This window comes from Lactuca saligna, chromosome 2, assembly GCF_052625555.1.
Source record: "Lactuca saligna cultivar CGN05327 chromosome 2, ASM5262555v1, whole genome shotgun sequence".
Taxonomy (NCBI): domain Eukaryota; kingdom Viridiplantae; phylum Streptophyta; class Magnoliopsida; order Asterales; family Asteraceae; genus Lactuca; species Lactuca saligna.
Window position 1 is genome coordinate 126,435,374 of NC_136418.1, and position 21,315 is coordinate 126,456,688.

Genomic DNA, 21,315 nt, shown 5'->3' on the forward strand with positions numbered 1-21,315 from the left:
GAGGGTTGTTATTGTAGCGAGGGTTATTGTTGTTCTGGTTGTTTCCCCGATTCTGGTTCTGAGAAGGATAAGTCCTGCAGAACTTTGCGGTATGTCCCCTTCGGTTGCAACTGGTGCAATGGAGCTCCCTACATTCTCCTTGGTGATGGAAACCGCACTTGTTGCATTTGGGATGCGTACCGGAATAGGGTCTTGAAGTGTTTGAAGCAGCTGAGGCTGGAGCATGTGGTGTGGCTGGTACCGGTGCAGTGACAGCGTTAACTGCCACTGTTTGCTGCTTTTTAGAGGCCTCGGGGCCCTGACGCCCCTTTCTCTTGTTGTTCCATCCTTTCTTACCATCACCCTCCTTTTTCTTCTCAGTCTCTACCGGTTTCTCGCCCTTCTTGTGGTTATGATCATATAGCCTCTTTGCCAGTCTCTTCGCACTGTCAAAAGTTTCAGGATTCGCAGCTATCACATTTCCTTGGATGGGGGATGTCAGTCCCCAAATGAATCGTTCAATCTTCTTTCCCTCTGATGTGATCATACCCGGGCACAAAAGAGATAGTTCGCTGAATCTCGATATGTAAGCATCGATGTTCCCATTCTGCACCGTGAGATTCCATAGTTCCTGCTCCATCTTCTGTATTTCGCCTCGGGGGCAGTACTCAGCCGTCAGCATCTCTTTCATCTCTGCCCAGGGAATAGAGTTGGCTATAGGGAGTGTCATAGCTTCCACATGACCATTCCACCAAGTGAGTGCTTGGTCCACCAAAGTGCAGGCCGCGAACTTCACTTTCATCTGCTCGGGGCACTCGCATATCTCGAATACCGATTCTACCTTCTCGATCCATCGCTTTAGGGCGATCACTCCTCCGGTACCGTTGAAAGTTCGGGGTTTAGCGTTCGCAAAATCCTTGTAGGTGCATGCTCTAGTGAGTCCTTGGTTCGTCCCGTCGTTCGAACTTCCAGATCCTTGCCCGTTACCTCCTCCGTTGTTTCCTCGGTGAAGTTGTGCCATCGCTGCTGTGACGGCGGCAGACACGGCTGCCTGGAAAGCAGTGGAATCAGCTTCGGGCGGGGTTGGTCCTGGATTTCCGCGAGTAGTTGGGCGAGGCATCTTTCTGTCATGAAACGGAAAGATGTTGGGTGTACGTGGTTTCCGTGAGGTCGTGGTCCTACTGACTAGGTGTACGGCACGAACTTAAGTACTTCTATCATTTAGCATACAATCATAGATTCGCAACACATAGCAAAACACGTAAGAGTTCACTAATATCATCCTATGCCTCTTCCACTATTGCAGACTAAACAAACGTTCTCTTTTTGGTGCTAGAAGGGTATAGTTTTAGGTTCCCTGGCTATCCTGATCTCATCAAGACGTGTGTTAGTTTTACCTTGGAGAGAATGTAGTTGATCAGGCTACATTCACTCCTTGGTATCCCTAAGAACAGTCCCGAATTAACCAAGATACCAGTATTATTGTGTTTGATTCAGCGTTAGGTCCTTATTCCTAATGCAGGCAAGAGTGTTTTATTTACTTGTTCTGTTCAGAGTTATGTTAGTCCCTCTTTTTGGTTTATAGTTGCATATCAATGTATGGCTCGACATGCTAGTTCACTATAAACAAAGCTCTGATACCAACCTGTCACACCCCCGAACCAGACGGCGGAAACGTCCGAGGGCTTGCCGTGACTCAATTGTATACCATAACATTGAATATATATGAAACATAACAACATTCGTTACCATTCATCAACATATTACAACCAGTAGTGTTTACATATCCATCGTTGCTTAAACATTACATTTCCAAAAATTAAATTGTTTGATTCCTACAAAATAAACTGCAACCGTCACTGAATGTGATTTCCCTTGATTCACTGGTTCCCTGAGAATACAAGTATTTTGAAAAACGTCAACATATGAAATGTTGGTGAGTTCATAAGTAGTGTTTAAAATCGAATGTTTGCATTGTTTGAGAAACCACCAGAAAATCCGATATTTTCTGAAAAAGGAAAGCTTTCGAAAAAGGTTTGTGAAGATCCATAGGTATGCTTTGTTTGTTTCTATACAAAAAAAAATGTTCATTTAAGTTGTATGCCTTTCAAATTGTATGTGTTGAAAACCCTAGGAAAACCCGATGTTCTCCTAGTACTTTGAGTTACACGAAGTTACGTTGAAACCATTGCATAGCGTAGAGTGTCAGTCAAGGGCGACGTTGGAAGGTTCTCGAGCATTGATTATTTACTACAAACCCGCGTTACACAAACACCCAGTTTGTAGTTATACTAACGACTCCGAAGGTGTCGTCAGTACTAATCACGTTATCCAACCGCCCTGACTATGAGTGGTCCCACATCCGAAGAGAAAGAGGTCACGAAGACCCCGGTAACTCCATTAGTCGGTTGGGGATAAAATGTACGAGGGGTCCGAGACCCGCCTCGCATAAAATGTAGACCTTACTAGCAAGACCAAGGGACCCTTGGGGACCGGTGGTAAACAAGCCATTGAAAGTCCATTTACGTTGTGTCGGATCGGTAAAACCCAACACTCCGTAAAAAAAATGTCTTCGGGCCTTAAGATCAGGTCATTGGGCTAGCTAGGCTCAACGAACAAGATTTTACACTTGTGGGGCCCAAAGATGGTGCATAGACGTCTGCGCACACTCGTATGTGTATGTATAACCAAACGTTACTTGTATGAGTTGTAGTGTTAGTAGTTGTAGATTTTTATTGGCTCGAGACCGAGCCAATTCGTTTAACAACGACTTTTGGTATTGTAATGTTTTGTATTTCGTTGATAGTCGCGATGCCATTATTTGATCAAATTGTGTATATTGAACTAGCCTTGAAATATTTCTGTTTTCAGCCCCTCATCATTTGTAAAAATTACATTTTTAACCCTTTATATAAAATACTTCCCGGTTTAGTCCTTAAACTATTTTTCTTGACATTTTAACACCAAAAATTATTGAAATTAATATTTTTCAACATATTTTTCATAAAAACAGTTTAAGTTCCTGGAAATGCAGTTTTTACGGTTTTAATCCCTTCTTTTCGCAACTTTTACAATTTTGGCCCAATTTGGAAAATTTTTGCAACTTTGGTCCTTTTTAAATTTAAAAAGCATTTTTAACCTTTGAAAAGGAGTTGGAACACTTATAGTCCACTGTTTTACAGAAAGTTACAGTTTTGGCCCTCCAAAACAGAAAAATTTGCATAATGGGCCTTATTGGGCCGAAAATTTCAATTTTAGCCCATTAAGCTTAAAATTTATGATTTTAGTCCACTAAATGAGTATATTTCCAGAAATTTACTTATGAAAACTGTTTTAGCACACTTCATCCATCAGAATCTGTGAAATGTCGTTTTGGACCCTTATTTTTGCATTTTTCACATTTTAGGCCCAAAATTTGTGTTTTTAACCCAAAGAAATTATCATTAACTACTTAGCCAATTTTTCTTGAAGCACTTAGTGTTTAGAAATATATTTGAAGTTAAAATCATGTAGCACAAGTTACATCTCGGTTTTGATGAGTTTTGAGGCTAGATCCAACATAAAAACACATAAAAGCATACATATAAGCATAAAAATCATACAAGGCACACAAATACATATAGATCTACACATATGACTTGTATTCTCCCCCCAAAAACAAGTGAAAACAGAAAAGAGGGGGTATGAAGCTCACCTTGGGGTGTTGGTTCGGTTTTTGCAAGGAAAATGGAAGGAAAAATGAAGTGTTTTTGGCCTTGGCTCCCTTTGATGAAGATCTCGAGTTTTGAGAGGGTTCTAGGATGCTAGATCACGATTTTTGCATAGATTAGGAAAGGATTTTGATAACAAAAGAATTTAAACCATAGATCTATGCATAATCTTACCTTAGATGATGATTTACTTGCAAAATCCTCTTGGAAAGTCCCTAATTTTCGAGATTTTTGGAGAGGGGAAGGAGAGAGCTTCTTGAGTGAGTCTAGAGAGAAATGAGAATATTTTGTGTGTGTGTGGTGATGCTCTCGGCCGAACAAGGAGAGAAGAGGGAGAAGAAGTGATTTTTGATGTGATATTTGCTTGGAAACATGAGTTACATGCATGGATATCCAACATGTAAAGGTGAGGTGTCAACCCAAGGTCAACTCTCCCATTTCCTTGGGCTTGGGCCGAGAATGGAGAGGGGAGAAAGAAAAATTTGGGCTTTTGCCCCTAAGCCCAACATTAGGGGTAGTTTAGGGTATTTATTGGACTTTTAAAATAAAATTGTGATTTTTATGCTTTATTAAGCTAGGTTAGGTTAAATTATGGATCAAAACTTGTGTTTTATTTCATTCTCGGTTCTACCTAGCCCAAAATATTGAAATAACGAGTGTGGGTCTAATTAGAGCCCAATTAGGGTCCTAAACCCATGATAGTCCAATTGGAAGCTTATTGGTCCATTTGGATCCAATAAGGAAGTCTTAGTCCAAAATGGACCTAACAAGAACTTCTAGGGTCTCCAATTGTTTGATGACTACTTATAGTACTTGTATTTGATTGAAGTTTTTGATTCACATTAGGTTGAATGCATAGATTACATGGCTCAAAATTTACAGTTGTGACAGTAACTTATGTAATTAAAACAAAATCGTAACTATCACAATTTAAATAAGATAATTAATCAAGAAATCAAAACCGAAATCTATGATTAATAGCTCTTAATTCGTATTTGTAACTGTTAACCAAAAGGAAAAATCGCAAGAAAGGTTATTGAAATTTTCTGGTCGACCGGTGGTGCATTTGTGGCCATAGATGCGTGCTCGCACACAAGTTCAATGGCCCGAAGCCAATTTTGCTTGCATTTTGCACCCCCCCCCCCCCTTGTGTGCACGCGTAAGAGAGAGCCTTGGTTCTAATAAGTCTTACAAAGGTAGCTAGTCTTTGTAGTTATAAACCAATTTCCTTTTCATTCTCCCACCAATGTGGGATGAGTTTAAAACTCATTTAACTCTTTTATTTTTCTCTTCTAATTGACCTACTTTGACAAGTAATTTCTCATTCAGTTTTAATCCATTTTAGATGTGTGATATATTGAAACGAAGATATCACAGAGGAGAATAAGAATATATAATCAATAGTTCGTTTTGATTATATTTATAGTCCAAAATTTGTGCTCAAAAATGGAGAAAATCCATTTTTGGAAATTAACAAAATTAGTTTTCCAACAATCCCTCACATGAATGAAAATTGCTTTAGCATCTGCAATTCCAAGCTGCTTTAGGTAAAATCCAGTAGTTGAATCATGCACGGGATAGGTAGGTTTGACCCTTTGAACCTTCCCTTAAGATACATATTTATTTTAGCAGCAGACCAATAGAGTCGATGTCCTTGAAATGTTATGCCATTTGTGTAAACAATCAATACATATCTCACATGATTCTCCCTGACCTAGTTAGGTTCTCATTGATGTGTCTGTTTTGGTTGTGGACACTTGCATAGTTCTGTAAGAGCTCTTAGGAACTTGCCCATTCAATTCCATTTGAATCAACCCCACTCCTCTCTCACATAGGTGATTATATCATAATCATTAAAAGTTAAAGCTTGATGATTTCCAACTTATCACTAACTATTATAAGCTTAACCTGCATCACTGTTATTTATAGGAATGGGTTGGAGTTGACCCCCACGGTGATCCACATATGTTATATGCAAGTAGGTTGTCCCATTGAGCCTAGATCTTGGGATCTCCAGTCAACTAGGTTGGGTTTTCTTTCGCAACAACTTATTCGTTCATGCGTTTTAATCTCATTCCTTTTGATGATTTTGCAACTAACTCCATGTTTAACCCTCTGGTTAGCGGATCCACAATGTTATCCTTGGACCTTATGTAGTCAATTGAGATAAATCTAGTTGAGAGTAGTTGTCGAATGGTGTTGTGTATTTGATGGATGTGTCGAGACTTACCATTATACATAGCACTTTGTGCCCATTCAATTGTCGATTGACTATCACGATGGATTGAGATTGTAGAAATTGGTTTAGGCCATCTCAATATATTTTCCAGAAATTGTCGTAGCCATTCAACTTCTTCTCCACTTTTATCAAGTGCTATATATTCATATTCCATGGTGGATCTAGCTATAACTGTTTGTTTTGAAGATTTCCATGATATAGCTCCACCTCAAGGTGTGAACAAAAACCCACTGGTTGACTTGGAATCTTTAATGTCAGATATTCAATTTGTATCAGTATACCCTTCTATCACCCCGAGATATCTTGTGCAGTGCAACCCATAGTTGCGAATGTACCTTAAGTGTTGTAATAATATTTTAATACTCTTCGAGTGTTCATCACTCATATTACTGGTATATCTACTTAGTCCGCTTATTGCAACAGCTAATTCATGTGTGGTACAACTCAAAAGGTACATCGGACTACTTATAATTCTTGCATATTCAACTTGTGCAACTCCTTCACCTCTATTTTTACTTAGATGATGACTTGTATCAATTGGTGTCCTAGCTACATTAGTATCACCAGAGTTGAACTTCTCAAGAATTTTATCCACATAATGGGTTTGATTTAAAGTAAGTCCATTTGCAGTCCTTGTGATCTTCACACTAAGGATGACGTCTGCCAAACCCGTATCTTTCATGTCGAATCTTGCCTTTAGCATGTCCCTTGTTGATTGAACCATTTTATCGTTGCTACCAACAATAAGCATATCATCAACATAAAGGCACAAGATAACATAACCCTCACTTGTGTTTTTAACATAAACACACTTGTCACATTCATTAATCTTGTATCCATTTTCCAACATCACATGGTCAAACTTTTGATGCCATTGTTTTGGGGCTTGTTTCAACCCATATAATGACTTCACTACTTTGCAAACCTTTGATTCTTGTCTAGGGGAAACGTACACTTCTGGTTGTTCCATGTAGATTTCTTCCTCTAAATATCCATTTAGAAAAGTTGTTTTAACATCAATTTGATGTACTTCAATATTTCTTATAGAAGCGATTGCAAGTACCAATCGAATGGATGTAATACTTATGACAGGAGAGTACGTATCAAAGTAATAAAGGCCACTTTTATGTTTGTAGACTTTTATTATTGGTCTTGCCTTGTACTTGTCAATGGTTCCATCCGCTTTCATTTTCTTCTTGAAAATCCATTTATAGCCTAGTGGTTTTCAACCTTGAGGTAAATTTACTAGCTCCCATGTATGGTTTTGCAAGATGGAATCCATTTTGCTTTTAATTTCCTTTTTCCACTGAGGTCCTTCGTAAGAGGCGACTGTCTCTTTGAAAGTTTGAGGCTCTCTTTCAACCATGTAAGTGTAGAAATCATCTCCAAATGACTTTTCAACATGTGCCCTTTTACTTCTATGGGGCTCTGTTTCTTCCTCTATTTCTTCTTCATGGGAAGATTCATTGTGCTTAATTAATTTTGTAGTACTTGTCTCAACCTTATCAAGACATGGAAACACATTCTCAAAGAATGATGCATTTCTTGACTCCATTATTGTGCCTTTGTGAATATCTGGTATTTTTGAGTCATGCACAAGAAATCGATACGCACTACTGTTTTGTGCATATCTAACAAATATGCAATCAACAGTCTTGGGTCCTATCTTAACTACTTTGTGTGCAGGTACCATGACCTTTGCAAGGCACCCCCACACTCGAAGGTATTTGTAGGATGGTTTTATACCTGACCATAACTCATATGGTGTTTTATCCAATTTCTTTCTTGGCACCTTGTTTAGCTGAAAGTATAGCTCCCTCCACACTGAGGGTGGCAACCCAAAACTTAACATGGCATTTACCATTTCTTTTAAGGTCCGATTTTTCCTTTCTACCACGTCATTTTGTTGTGGTGAATAAGGTGCAGTAAGCTCATGTATGATACCATGAGTTGCACAAAATTCCTCAAACGATGATACATATTCACCTCCACGGTAACTTCTTAGTACTTTATTTTTCTTACTAAGTTGATTCTCAACTTCACTTTTATACACTTTAAACTTCTCTATAGCCTCATCTTTACTTTTTGGTAAATAGACATAGCATAATTTAGTGCAATCATCAATAAAAGTGATAAAGTACTTATTGCCACCTTTAGATGGAATGGATTTCATGTCACACACATCGGTGTGAATTAATCCAAGTGGTTTAGTTGTCCTTTGAATGGACTTAAAGGATTGTCTTATTAATTTTGATTCCACACAAGTGTTGCATTTGTATTTTGAGTCAATGTGAAAGTGTGGTATGTGTTTGAGTTTAAGTAAATGTCGAAGAGTATCAAAATTTACATGTCCTAATCTAGCATGTAAAATATTTGAAGACTCAAGAAAGTAAGTAGAAGAGTTATTCATTTCATTATCCTTTAGTTTAAGAGTCATTACACAAAGTTTGAACATACCCCTATCAGCATACCCCTTACCCACATACACACCATTGTTGGTTAACACAAATTTATCTGACTCAAAAACCAAGCAAATACCATGCTTGTTCAACAACCAACCCGACACAATATTCTTACGAATTTTGGGTACATAAAACACATCATTCAACATCGGCTCTCTTCCCGACGTCATCTTCAACACAATCTTTCCAACAACTTGGATATCAGAAGTGGCGAAGTTTCCCATGAACAACTTGTCACCATTATCCACAACCTTGAAGTTTCTAAACCATTCCCTATTCGAAAAAACATTACAAGTAGCTCCCGTATCAATCCACCACTCCCTTGGATTGTAATCCATAAGATTAACTTTAGAAATAACCACTGCAAGATCGATGCCAGACACATTTTTGGTTATATTCTCCACAAAATTTGCCTCCTTTTCCTTCTGAGGAAGTTTTCAATTAGTAGCCCTATGACCTCGCTGGTTACAGTTATGGCAATTCCATTGAAACATTTTCTTGAAAGTTCCACCTTTGGCTCCCAAGTTTGGACCCTTTCCTTTCTTTTGGAAATTTCCCTTTACAGATTTGTTCTTCCCAGAAGTATGACCATGCTCCACCACATTAGCTTTCTCAAAAGTAGGGGTATAACTACTCTTTTGAGCTATCTTATTCTCCTCTTCAATTCGAAGGAAAACAATAAGGTCCTTAATGGACATCTCCTTTCTCTTATGTTTCAAGTAATTCTTGAAATCAACCCAACTAGGGGTAGCTTCTCAATCATGGAAGCAACAGAAAAAAGGCTCATTAAACCCCATATCCTCGGCATAGATGTCATGTAGGAGGACTTGTAGTTCTTGGAATTGGGACATTATAGTTTTGCCATCGACCATTTTTTAGTCAAGAAACCAGGCAACCACAAATTTCTTTGTCCCGGAATCTTCAGTTTTATACTTTTTTCCAATGAGTCTCATAGTTCTTTGGTTGTCTTTGTTACACAATACACATTATAAAGTGAATCAACAAGACCATTAAGAACATAATTCTTACATAAGAAATCAGAATGTTTCTAAGCATCTAAAGCAAGTAAAGCTTGCACGTCTCCTTCTTCTTCGGGGATGCGAGGAGCCTCTTCAGTTAAGAATCCAGCAAGATTCAATGTGGTAAGATAGAAGAGCATCTTTTGTTGTTACCTCTTAAAGTTCAATCCAGACAACTTCTCAGGTTTCTCAGCATGATTGAACGACATGGTCATCATTGGAGCTCATTGAGCATTAGGAGTACCATTAGGCTTTAGTGGTTGGGAAATTTCACCAATACTCATGTTACAAGAGGAATCAAATATAAACTGTAAAGACAAAAGAAAGAATCTGGAAAAAAACTATTTTAGAAAACAATTTCTGAAAACAGTAACAGATTATGGATGCAATAAACTTAAACAGTTAAATAAATGTAACTAGAAATGTAGGAAAACAAGAAAATGCCTTATAAAAAGATTTCCTGAAAACAGATTATGCAAGTATGAGGGAGAAAAAAAACTGTTTTATAAGCATTGTAAGATGAAACATAAACAATTTTTTTCCTTCTGATGTTCATTTCGCACAAACGATTTCTTTTAATATTGTTAGGAAAATATAACCCAAATATTGTACGAAAGAACAAAATTGTAAAATTGTTGACCGTGGCCTGTGTTTAACACAATTTCCTTAAAACAAATTTTTCCTTTATGTGTGTTTGTTTTCCAGGATACAATAGTGGAAACCAAGTTTTCTTTGCACGAACCCTCACTTGAACCGAATTATATCTTGGTTACAGCAAGAGAGAAAATTTGAAGAAGAAGCATAAGAGAGGAAGATAGTGATTTCATTACATTGGGTGTATCGAATCAGTCACACAGGCATTGTATTTATATTTTCTAATTGCAACTGTCACACCCCGAAACCGATGACGGAAACGTTCCGGGGTGGAGGCGTCATGTAAAGTATCACAACCAATGTACATAGCAAGCATAGTAAACACAACCATTACATTACATAGAAAATATTTACATTTGTTTGAAAGCAACGAAATACATGTTTTATATATACATTAGCACGAACAAAAGTAAAGATGAGACTTCTATATGCTCCGTCTTCTCCAAAAGTGATTGAAGTACCTGTCTAACGAGAACCTGAGAATACAAGCAGTTTTAAAATATCAGCATAAAGCTGGTGAGTTCATAAGTGGTTTGTTTATGGTAAAAGAATAAGTTTCCTTTGGTTTTATGAAAAGTTGTTTCCCAAGAAAATCCCATATTTTCTTATAAAAGTAGTTTGGTTATTCATTTGTTAAACAGCCTGTTCATGAAAAGTAAAGTTATCCCAAGAAAAACCCTTATTTACCTTAAAAGTTGGTGGTTGGTTATCAATCCGGAATGAAGTGTACAAGTATCTACCATACTTGTATTGTTAAGTGAAGTTTCCCTGAAATCTTGGTTATCCTTGAAAAGTATGTTAGTTTTAACACGTATATAAAACTAATAAGTAGGTAGTAAACTAAATCCTAAGGGTATTACTGATAACCTCTAGTAATCAAAACAATTATTACTTTGAGGTTAGTTCACTAGGTTCATTATTACTAAAAGTAAATCTCCATTATCTAAGTTGCAAGTTCCATAACCATACGATAAACTGGATATGGCGCGTAACGGGGCTAGCAGCAAGGTGCGCGGTAGTCATTCTCGTATAGATCTATACACTCAAGTCACGTTCTCCCTCCAGGAGATTCTGGTTACAGGGTCGGTCCTCCACTCGTGTATCTTCGTGGAGTGTTACCGAGGACATGTCTCCAATCTTAAGAATAACGAATTTACAAGTAATAATATGGAAAATCTTGTTTTATGAATGGCATGAAAGCCTTTGTGAAATATAAAATATAATGATTTTATAATGAGTTTCACAATTAGTTTGAAAACTAACTATAGAAGTTAAACGGTCGGTAATACAGTTTTCTGTGTAAAAAGCATACTGGACATGTAACATTTCATACGAAATAATAAGTTTGAGTACAAGATTTCCTTGTACTTTTTCTTGTATCCCCCCTGAAAACATGAAAAACACATAAAAAAGGTGTAGGGGTATGAACTCACCAGACGAGAATGTGCCGGGTAGGATGCTAAGTGTCAATTTAGGGCTTGAACACATGCAAGGATCCTATGTAACATGAAGTGATACACAATTGCATCTAATTAGACATTAAACCACTAATTAAGTAAGATAATACACTCTGATGCGCGAAAACACTTTATCTCGAGTGTTGGTAGTGATACGGGTTGCATCTAAGGAGTGTAGGGCCTTGATAAGGAGTTTACTCCTCAAGAGTAAACCCTTAGGGGAGATTACGGCCCAAAGACCATATCCACCATGATTTTACAGTCGTAAACTCATGGATGGGGTGTTTTTGGGTGTTCAATCGTCTTATATTGCACAAGGAAAGGTTCTAGGGTTGATTCAATGGCTTAGGAAGTGATCGGGACTCGAAATGACCTTGGAAATGGGGTTTATGGTTCTTGAAGGACCCTTGGTGAGTTTAATGCCGTAAACACTTAGGTTTACGGCTGTAAACTCATGTGTGGCTCATTTTTTTATGATTTGGTGCATCACTTGAAGGTATACAAGGTTCTAGACATTAATCTAAGCTATAGGAGATGTTTAAGGGCATTTTAACACCATGAAAAGGTGTTTACGGTCCATGAATGTTCATGGGCCATAACCTCATGTTTACCCCCTTTATGACATGTTTTTGGTGTTCTAAGATCATGCATGCAAGTCCCTAAGTCATAGCTAAGCATTAGAAGTGATTTGGAAGGGTTTTGAGGCTTCAAAACCCACTTATGGGTGTTTATGGTTTTAAGGGTGTTCCTCAACCGTAAACACATGATTTTGAGGTATTTGAATGATTTAAACATGAATTTGCATGTATACCAGGCTAAACAACAAGCTAGGAAGGATTACTTACGATTTTGGAGCTTGAATGAGGTGTTTTTCGATCAAAACCCGAGTTGTGGAGAGAGTGTGTGTTAAGAGTGGGGGAAAAGCTCAATTGAAGGCCCACTCATCCTTATATAGCTTTTGAGTTTGCGGCCCGGTGGGAATCTACCCGATCCCGACGTTAAACGGAGTTTATGGTCGTACCCGATTAAATGGTCGTAACCCGACTTGGTCGTAAACTAGAAACTTTTCAAATGAATTCGAGGGTGTTTCACGTGCTTCTAATTCGTTTCGACACTTATGAAGTCATAATAAAAGTCTCATTTTAATTAACCTAATTCAAAATGTTAACGGAAAATTTTAATAAAAACGAGTTTTATTAACGGAAATGGGTTATAGTGACGGAATAAATTTCAGGTTGTCACATCATCCCCCCGTTAGAGGGAATTTCGTCCCAAAATTGAGAATTAAGATACAAATCATGAGAAGAGATGTGGATATTTTTGTTTCATCGAGTCTTCGTGCTCCCAAGTGAATTCGGGTCCCCGCTTTCCATTCCAGCGAACCTTCACTATCGGGATGCGACTTTGTTTCGTACGTTTGATCTCTCGATCCATGATTTTGACTAGTTCTTCCACGAAGTTCAGATTTTCATTGATCTCAATCTCATCCAAAGGGATCACGAGGGTTTCATTGGATAGGCACTTTTTGAGATTAGAGACGTGGAATACAGGATGGATGTTGCTAAGTTCTTGAGGTAGTCGGAGTTTGTAGGCTACAGGACCCATCCTAGTGAGGATCTCGAAAGGTCCTATGTACCTTGGGTTCAGTTTTCCGCGCTTTCCAAAACGTATCATGCCTTTCCAAGGCAAGACCTTCAATAGGACACGATCTCCAATTTGGAATTCCAAAGGTTTTCATCGTTTATCGGCGTAGCTCTTTTGTCTGTCTCGTGAAGCTTTCAGTCTTTCTCGGATTTGAATGATCTTTTCAGTGTTTTCACGGATGATTTCAGGACCAGTGAGAGTACTGTAGGGGACTTAACCCTTGGCTAGTTGCGTGTCCCTTACCTCGGCCCAGCACAGAGGGGATTTGCACTTGCGACCGTAGAGAGCTTTGAACGGAGCAGCCTTGATACTGGTGTGGTAGATGTTGTTATAAGAGAATTCAATCAAGGGTAAATGAGTTTCCCACGACTTTCCGAAATCGATGACACATGCTCTCAACCTGTCTTCTAAGGTCTGGATAGTTCTCTCACTCTGCCCATCTGTCTGAGGATGATAAGTTGTACTCATATCCAGCTTAGTTCCAAGAGATTTCTGAAGGGACTGCCAAAATCTTAAGGTAAACCTACTATCTCGATCGGAGATAATGGACACAGGTACACCATGTAGTCGGACTATTTCTTGAATGTTGATTTGCGTGAGTCGTTCCATCTTGAATGATTCTTTAATCGGTAGGAAGTTAGTGGATTTTGTCAATCGGTCGACAATTACCCAAATGGTATCGTACCCACTTGGAGATTTAGGTAACTTGGTGATGCAATCCATAGTAATCATCTCCCATTTCCACTCAAGTATCTCGGGTTGCTGGAGAAGGCCCGACGGCTTCTGGTATTCGACCTTCACCTTGGCACAAGTCCGACACTTACCCACAAAGGTAGCAATTTCGGCTTTCATGTTTGGCCACCAGTATAGTTTCTTGAGATCTAGGTACATCTTATCCGAACCTAGGTGAACGGAGTATCTAGTCTTGTGAGCTTCATCCATGACAACTTCCCTGAGCCCTCCGAACTTTGGGGTCCAGATCCGATTCATGAAACAATAGACTCCATCACCTCTAATCTCAAGATTCTTATCCATTCCCCTCAAGGCTTCATTCAACATGTTTTCTGGTTTTAGGGCTTCTAACTGAGCCTCTCGGATCTGTACGGATAAGTGGGAATGGATGGTCATTGTCAGTGTTCTCACCTTGTTGCTTGAGCTTTCCTTTCGGATAAGGGCATCTGCTACCACATTGGCCTTGCCGGGATGGTAGCGGATTTCGCACTCGTAGTCACTGAGCAGCTCTACCCATCATCGTTGTCTCATGTTTAACTCCTTCTGATCGAGAATGTGTTGTAGGCTTTTATGGTCAGTGAAAATCGTGCACTTAGTTTCGTAGAGATAATGTCTCCAAATCTTCAGTGCAAAGACCACTGATCCTAACTCCAGGTCGTGAGTTGTGTAGTTAACTTCATGTGCCTTCAGCTGTCTTGAGGCATAAGCGATAACTTTTCCTCTCTGCATAAGCACACAGCCTAAGCCCTGATTGGACGCATCGCAATAGACAACGAAATCCTCTGTCCCTTCGGGCAGGGACAGGATAGGTGCACTGCACAAGGCTCGCTTCAACGTTTGGAATGCAGTATCTTACTTTTCACTCCAACAAAAGGGTACAACTTTTTGTGTCAGAGTGGTTAGGAGTTTAGCGATTCTGGAAAAATTCTGAATGAATCTACGATAACAGCCGACGAGACCCAAGAATTGACGGATTTATGTGGGTGTCTTCGGTGCCGACCAATTCTCTATCGCCTTGATTTTGGACAGGTCTATGTGTATACCCTCCTCGCTTACCACGTGACCAAGGAAAGTTACCTTCCGAATCCAGAATTCACACTTGGAGAATTTCGCGTACAGCTTCTCCAATCTAAGAGTTTCCAACACTAACCTCAAGTGTTGTTTGTGATCTTCTTCGCTTCTGGAGTAGACAAGTATGTCGTCAATGAACACGATAACGAACTTTTCCAGAAAGGGGTGGCACACACGGTTCATTAGGTCCATGAACATTGTCGGTGCGTTGGTTAGACCAAAGGGCATCACTACAAACTCGTAGTGACCATAACGAGTCCTGAATGTTGTCTTGGAAACATCACTCTCATCAACTCGTAGTTGATGGTACCCTGATCTAAGGTCTATTTTTGAGAAGTAACTGGCTCCCTGAAGTTGATCAAAAAGGTCGTCGATTCGAGGAAGAGGATATCGGTTTTTGACAGTCAACTTATTCAACTCACGGTAGTCTATACACATCCGAAATGATCCATCTTTCTTCTTCACAAATAATATCGAGGCTCCCCAGGGTGAGCAACTCGGTCTGATGAACCCTTTACTAAGTAATTCATTAAGATGACTGGATAACTCCTGCATCTCTGCTGGCGCTAAGCGATATGGATACTTGGCTACAGGATTCGCTCCGAGAATTAGGTCGATACGAAACTCGACTTGGCGTTCAGGGGGAATTCCCGGGAGCTCTTCCAGAAAGACATCAGGAAAGTTGCAGACTTCGGGGATGCTCTCGAGGTCTTTAACTTCCTGTTTCTCGTTGATCACATGGGCTAGGAATGCATGGCACTCCTTTCACATAAGCTTTTGGGCTTTAAGGCATGAAACGATGCGAAGATTGGAACTAAGTTTATCGTCGTAGATCATGAGAGTCTGGCCAAAGGGGAGATTGAGACGGATAGTTTTTTCGTAACAAAGGATATCAGCATGATTGGGACTCAACCAATCCATGCTAATGATAACATCAAAGCTCTTTATGGAAACTGGCATTAGGTCAATGGGAAAGGAATGATCATTCAGGGTAAGGTTACAGCCTATGAACATATCGTTAGCGTTCTCTTTCTCACTGTTAGCCATCTTAACGGTAAATGTTTCGGTTAGCGGTTGAGGATTAGGTTTAAGAAGATGTTTAAATGAATGGCTAACAAAACTTCGTTCCGCACCAGAATCGAAAAGGATGCATGCATAAGAGTTGTCGAGAAGGAACATACCCGTGACAATGGTGGGATCGGCGACTGCCTCATCTCGCCCCATAGTTAGAGCTCTCCCGGTGTTGTTGGTTGTTGTTGCCTTGGGTCAGTTTCTCTTGTAATGACCGACCTCGCCACAACCATAGTAGGCCTGATTGACACCTGCTCTAGAAGCTTGATTGGTTGGTTGGGCTGGTGTCTTGCAAAATCGAATCGTATGCCCCTTTTTACCACAGTTGGAGCATGACAGTTCACAGCATGGGCTGGGGTTATAGTGGTAGTTACACTTATCGCACCGAGGAAGGGTACCAGCATACCTACTGGTAGGTGCTTGAGCTGTAGAAGCGACGGCAGAAGCAGCAACAGGGGTAGTAGCAGCGTGGATTGCCACAGTTTGCTGCTTCTTTGAGGGCTCTTGCGAAGACTGACCCTTCTTTTGTTTCCAAAATTTTCTTTTCTCACTACTCCTTTTTGCCGGTTCAGGAGCGGTGGCCACTTCATCGAGATCATCTCCATGATCGATCAGGGTTTGCGCTAGGCATTTAGCGTTGTCGAAGGTGTTTAGCTTCGCAACCAAAACATTTCCCTTGGTTGGCTGGGTCAGCCCCCAGATAAATCTTTCAATATTTTTTTCTTTCTGGGGTAACCATTCCAGGACAGAGAAGCGCTAGGTCTTCAAATCTGGAAGTGTAAGTGGCGACATCGGAACCCTTCATCTTTAGGTTCCAGAGTTCGTGCTCCAATTTATGCATTTCGCCCCGCGGGCAGTACTTTGCAAGTAGAAGCTCCTTCATGCTCTCCCAACCCATAGCATTGACTACTGGTAGGGTTAGGGATTTAACTCGGCCATTCCACCAAGTCAATGCTTTATCGGTGAAAGTGCTGGCGGCGAACTTCACCTTGTCAGCTTCCGAACAGGAACAGATTTTGAAAATAGACTCGATCTTCTCAACCCATCGAGTCAGAGCAATAACACCTCCAGTGGCATTGAAAGGTGTGGGTTTTGCATTCATGAAATCTTTATAAGAACACTCCTTCTGGTGTCCCTGACCACCTTCCTGGTATTGAGGATGAGTACCACCTCCTGGCCCACCGGAACCACCGTGGTTCATTTGTGACATGACAGCAGCCACAGCAGCAGTAACAACTGCTTGGAACATGGCGGGATCAAACGGAGGAGGTGGTGGAGGAGGATTCTTGTTCCTTGAGTTGGGTCTGCTTCTTGGAGGCATCTTGATCTAAAATGATCAGGAAGAGAGGATGATAAGTCCTCTGAACTGAATCAAAAGATATGGAACAAGAGATATCTCATTATGGTAGATAAAGTGTTCTACAATGCAATAATATATAGAAAGGCTACCAAAGCAAGGGAATTTATCGCTAAAGGAAATGATTAGCAACACTTGAATGAGGATTTCTATAACGAAGTTGACTCTAGAAAATACTCCCATAGTATTTTATGTTTCGTTGCGACGATGACTCATTGTTTGGATATTTGGTAAGTTTTAGGCCTGCTGCACACCACAGTCACTCCCAAGTACATGTTATTCGTGCCTCGAATGAATATAGTTGATCAGGCTATATTGACCCTAGACACAACTACATAACTGCCCAGGTTTAACCGTAGTGTACAACACCCAATTACTTATGTTTTGTTCTACTCGTGGTTACGGCTTCTGGCGTTTAGGTATTCTTGTATACTTTTGAAAAATACTTATATTTAAAAGTATACTTTTTGTTCAGAGCGCTTTAGCCCCTTAGTGTTTATAGTTATATACCATGTAAGGTTCGGTATAATTAGTTCACTATAAACAAGGGCTCTGATACCAATCTGTCACACCCCGAAACCGATGACGTCCTCTGCCCCGAAACGTTTCCGCCATCGGTTTCGGGGTGTGACAGTAACTTATGTAATTAAAAAAAATGTAATTGTCACAATTTAAATAAGACAATTAATCAAGAAATCAAAACCGAAATCTATGATTAATAGCTCTTAATTTGTTTTGTAATTGTTAACTAAAAGGAAAAAATTGCAAAAAAGATCCTTGAACATTTCTGGTCGACTGGTGGTGCATTCGTGCCCTCACACAAGTTCAGTGGCCCGAAGCCAATTTGGCTCGCATTTGCACCCCCCCCCCCCCTTGCATGTGCGCGCAAAAGAGAGCCTTGGTTCTAATAAGTCTAAAAAAAGTAGCTAGTTTTTGTAGTTATAAACCAATTTCCGTTTCATTCTCCCACCAATGTGGGATGAGTTTAAAACTCACTTAACTCTTTTATTTTTCTCTTCCAATTTCCCTACTTTGACAAGTAACTTCTCATTCATTTGTAATCCATTTTGGACGTGTGATATATCAAAACAAAGATATCACAGAGAACAAGAATATATAATCAATAGTTCGTTTTGATTATATTTAGAGTCCAAAATTTGTGCTCAAAAATGGAGAAACTTCATTTTTGGAAATTAATAAAATTAATTTTCCAACATATTTTAACTTGTTCCTCATGAGTAGCATTAACTATATGAAAATCTTTTACTACATAACATATTTTCGAGTAAACGGGAACCAAGATACTCTCACAAATCTTGATTTCGACCAATCTATTTTGTAGAAAATAATTTCGAAATTATTATGTTGAAAAGTTTCAAACATATTCTTTATTTTCATATTTTCGAACTTCTTATCCAAACTAAATCATCAACAAAACGAAATTTCATAAATTTTATGTAACATCCATAAATTTTACACGAAATTAAAACTTTTCAATCGTAAATAAAACCAAATAGCATGGTTTACAAAAATGTTTTCAAATCAATATCTATCAGAGTGTCCCCAAAACATAACATAAGGATGAGGAGTGGTACGGTCATGCCTTCGCCTTGCCATGATCTCCTGAAGTACATGAAACAATAAAGTGAAAACTGTAAGCCCGAGGGCTTAATGAGCTACCCCCAAAATACCAATACCACGCTGACAATACCATATCAACAATAATCAATCACTCAACATGCATACTGGGCCATCGACTTGACTGGTCCGCCCTACAGGGCCTACAGTCTATCTGGATCTATCACGAGACTTCGGCAAGACTGGTCCGCCACGTGGGCCTACCGTCTCCCCGGACCGCTCATAGGGTGTGTTGGCCTACCGCAGAAAGAAGGATCGCCTCAATCCAACCAACAAGCAAATACTATGTGCGCATAACTATCATATATTAGCATATGTAAACATCAAGCATATCTATCACTAGTCATCAATCATAGAATTCTATCGTAAGTAGAGTGCCAACCTAGCAGGTCACTAACATTCCAATCCCTACGGATCATAAGAGCATAGCATATTTTCTACCCTGATTCCGATCTAACAGATCATAACCACATATAGCATACCATAACAATAACAACTAAAGGGTCGGCCTTGGTGTCGTAGACCCTATCGATATAGTGAGGATAACTCACCTCGTAGATGTCGACTCGGAAAGTAAACTCCAACTCTCGGATCACTTGACACCGGCTCTACCACCTATTATCATAGTAGAATATACTCGTAAGTCCTTAACCTTATAAGGTACTCCATAATCCACTAGTCAACCCCTTGATCAAAGTCAAAGTCCTCAGTCACGGTCAACAGTCCATGTTGACCTCGACTCGTCGAGTACCCTCGACTACTCGCCGAGTTCCTTGAAGCACATTCCAACTCGCTGAGTCATTAGGGTGACTCGTCAAGTTCCTTCGATTCTCGATCAAACTTTGAGGCCACCCATCGAGTTCCCTCCTTGCAACTTGACGGATACACACACATACATATCCAGGAGAAAACTCATTTGACTTGCCGAGTTGTTCTTCAACTCGTCGAGTCCATGGCAATCATCATCGGACTCGCCGAGTTGTTCATCCAATTCGTCAGGTTCACGGTCATCTTCATGTGACTCGCTGAGTCAACCTTGCGACTCGCCGAGTCCATTCAGTCCTTTTTCAATACAGACTTATTTTGATCCATACAGCGACTCCAAATCATAGATCCAAGCTACTAAGGCATGCTTTTCACGTAAAGTTGCAAACTTTACGTGCATGCACGGCTATAAAGGCTCTAAATGCCTATTTTAAGTTCTTAATGGAACTTCATGCTCAAGAGGGACCTTAATCATGACCAAAACTGAAACTTTATGCTTCTAGAGTCCAAAGAGGGTCCAGATCTGAAGTTACAACCTCAGATCTAGCCCATAGCTTATCTTTCCAACTTATTATCTCACCAAAAACCTTAAAACTCAACCAACATAAGAGATTCACAAGGAAAAAGGCGATATGGTTACCTCCAGAAGATGATAACTGAGATAAGAGTTGATTCCCACACTCTACTTGCTCTAATCTCCTTCTCCTCCAAGCCTTCTCCCTCCAAAGATCCTCTATTCAAGCTTCAAACACACAATGGGCACACACACATATATTAGGGTTTTAAGGGGCTCTCAAAGACTGCAAAGAGGCCAAAGGAGGCTAAGGCTCCTTTAAATAGAGGTGCAAACCCTGGAATTTAGGTTTTCATCTGCCAGCTCCTACTCGCCGAGTCCCAATATAGGCTCGTCGAGTAGGTCACTTAACACGCGATCCCACCTCGCTGCTACTCGATGAGTAGGTCAACCAACTCGTCGGGTAGAGCTTAACCCAATAAATCTTATTTAAACAATACCTGAGAATCGGGGCGTTACATTTTAAGCATAAATTATGTAATACATAACATATAATAACAAAAAAAATCAAAGGAAAAATCCGACAAAATTGAGATTTTTTTACTCGTTCATCGCATGCATATTTCTCGACTTTTGATATTACATAAAACTTTAGAAAGAAAAACACTTGATATAAGGGGACCACAACATTAGGGTTAAAAAAATAAATGTTGATGAAAATTCTGATTTTAGAACTATTAGTTTTAATCTATTTAAATTATTAAATCTTTCTCTAATCTACATTAAGGTGTTGTTTGTTTTTTCGAAACAAAAATACATGAAGTTTACGAACCATATTCACAACCCTTTGCAGCATAAGAGGTGAACCAAACGGTTGCAGCCTGTAATAAAAAGTTTATTTGTTTTTTAATGTTTGTAGGTTGTTATAATAAACTGTATTTTGAATAAACTGATTTTATAAACTTAAAATAAGTTTGTATTACAACAATTGTTCTAAGAATAC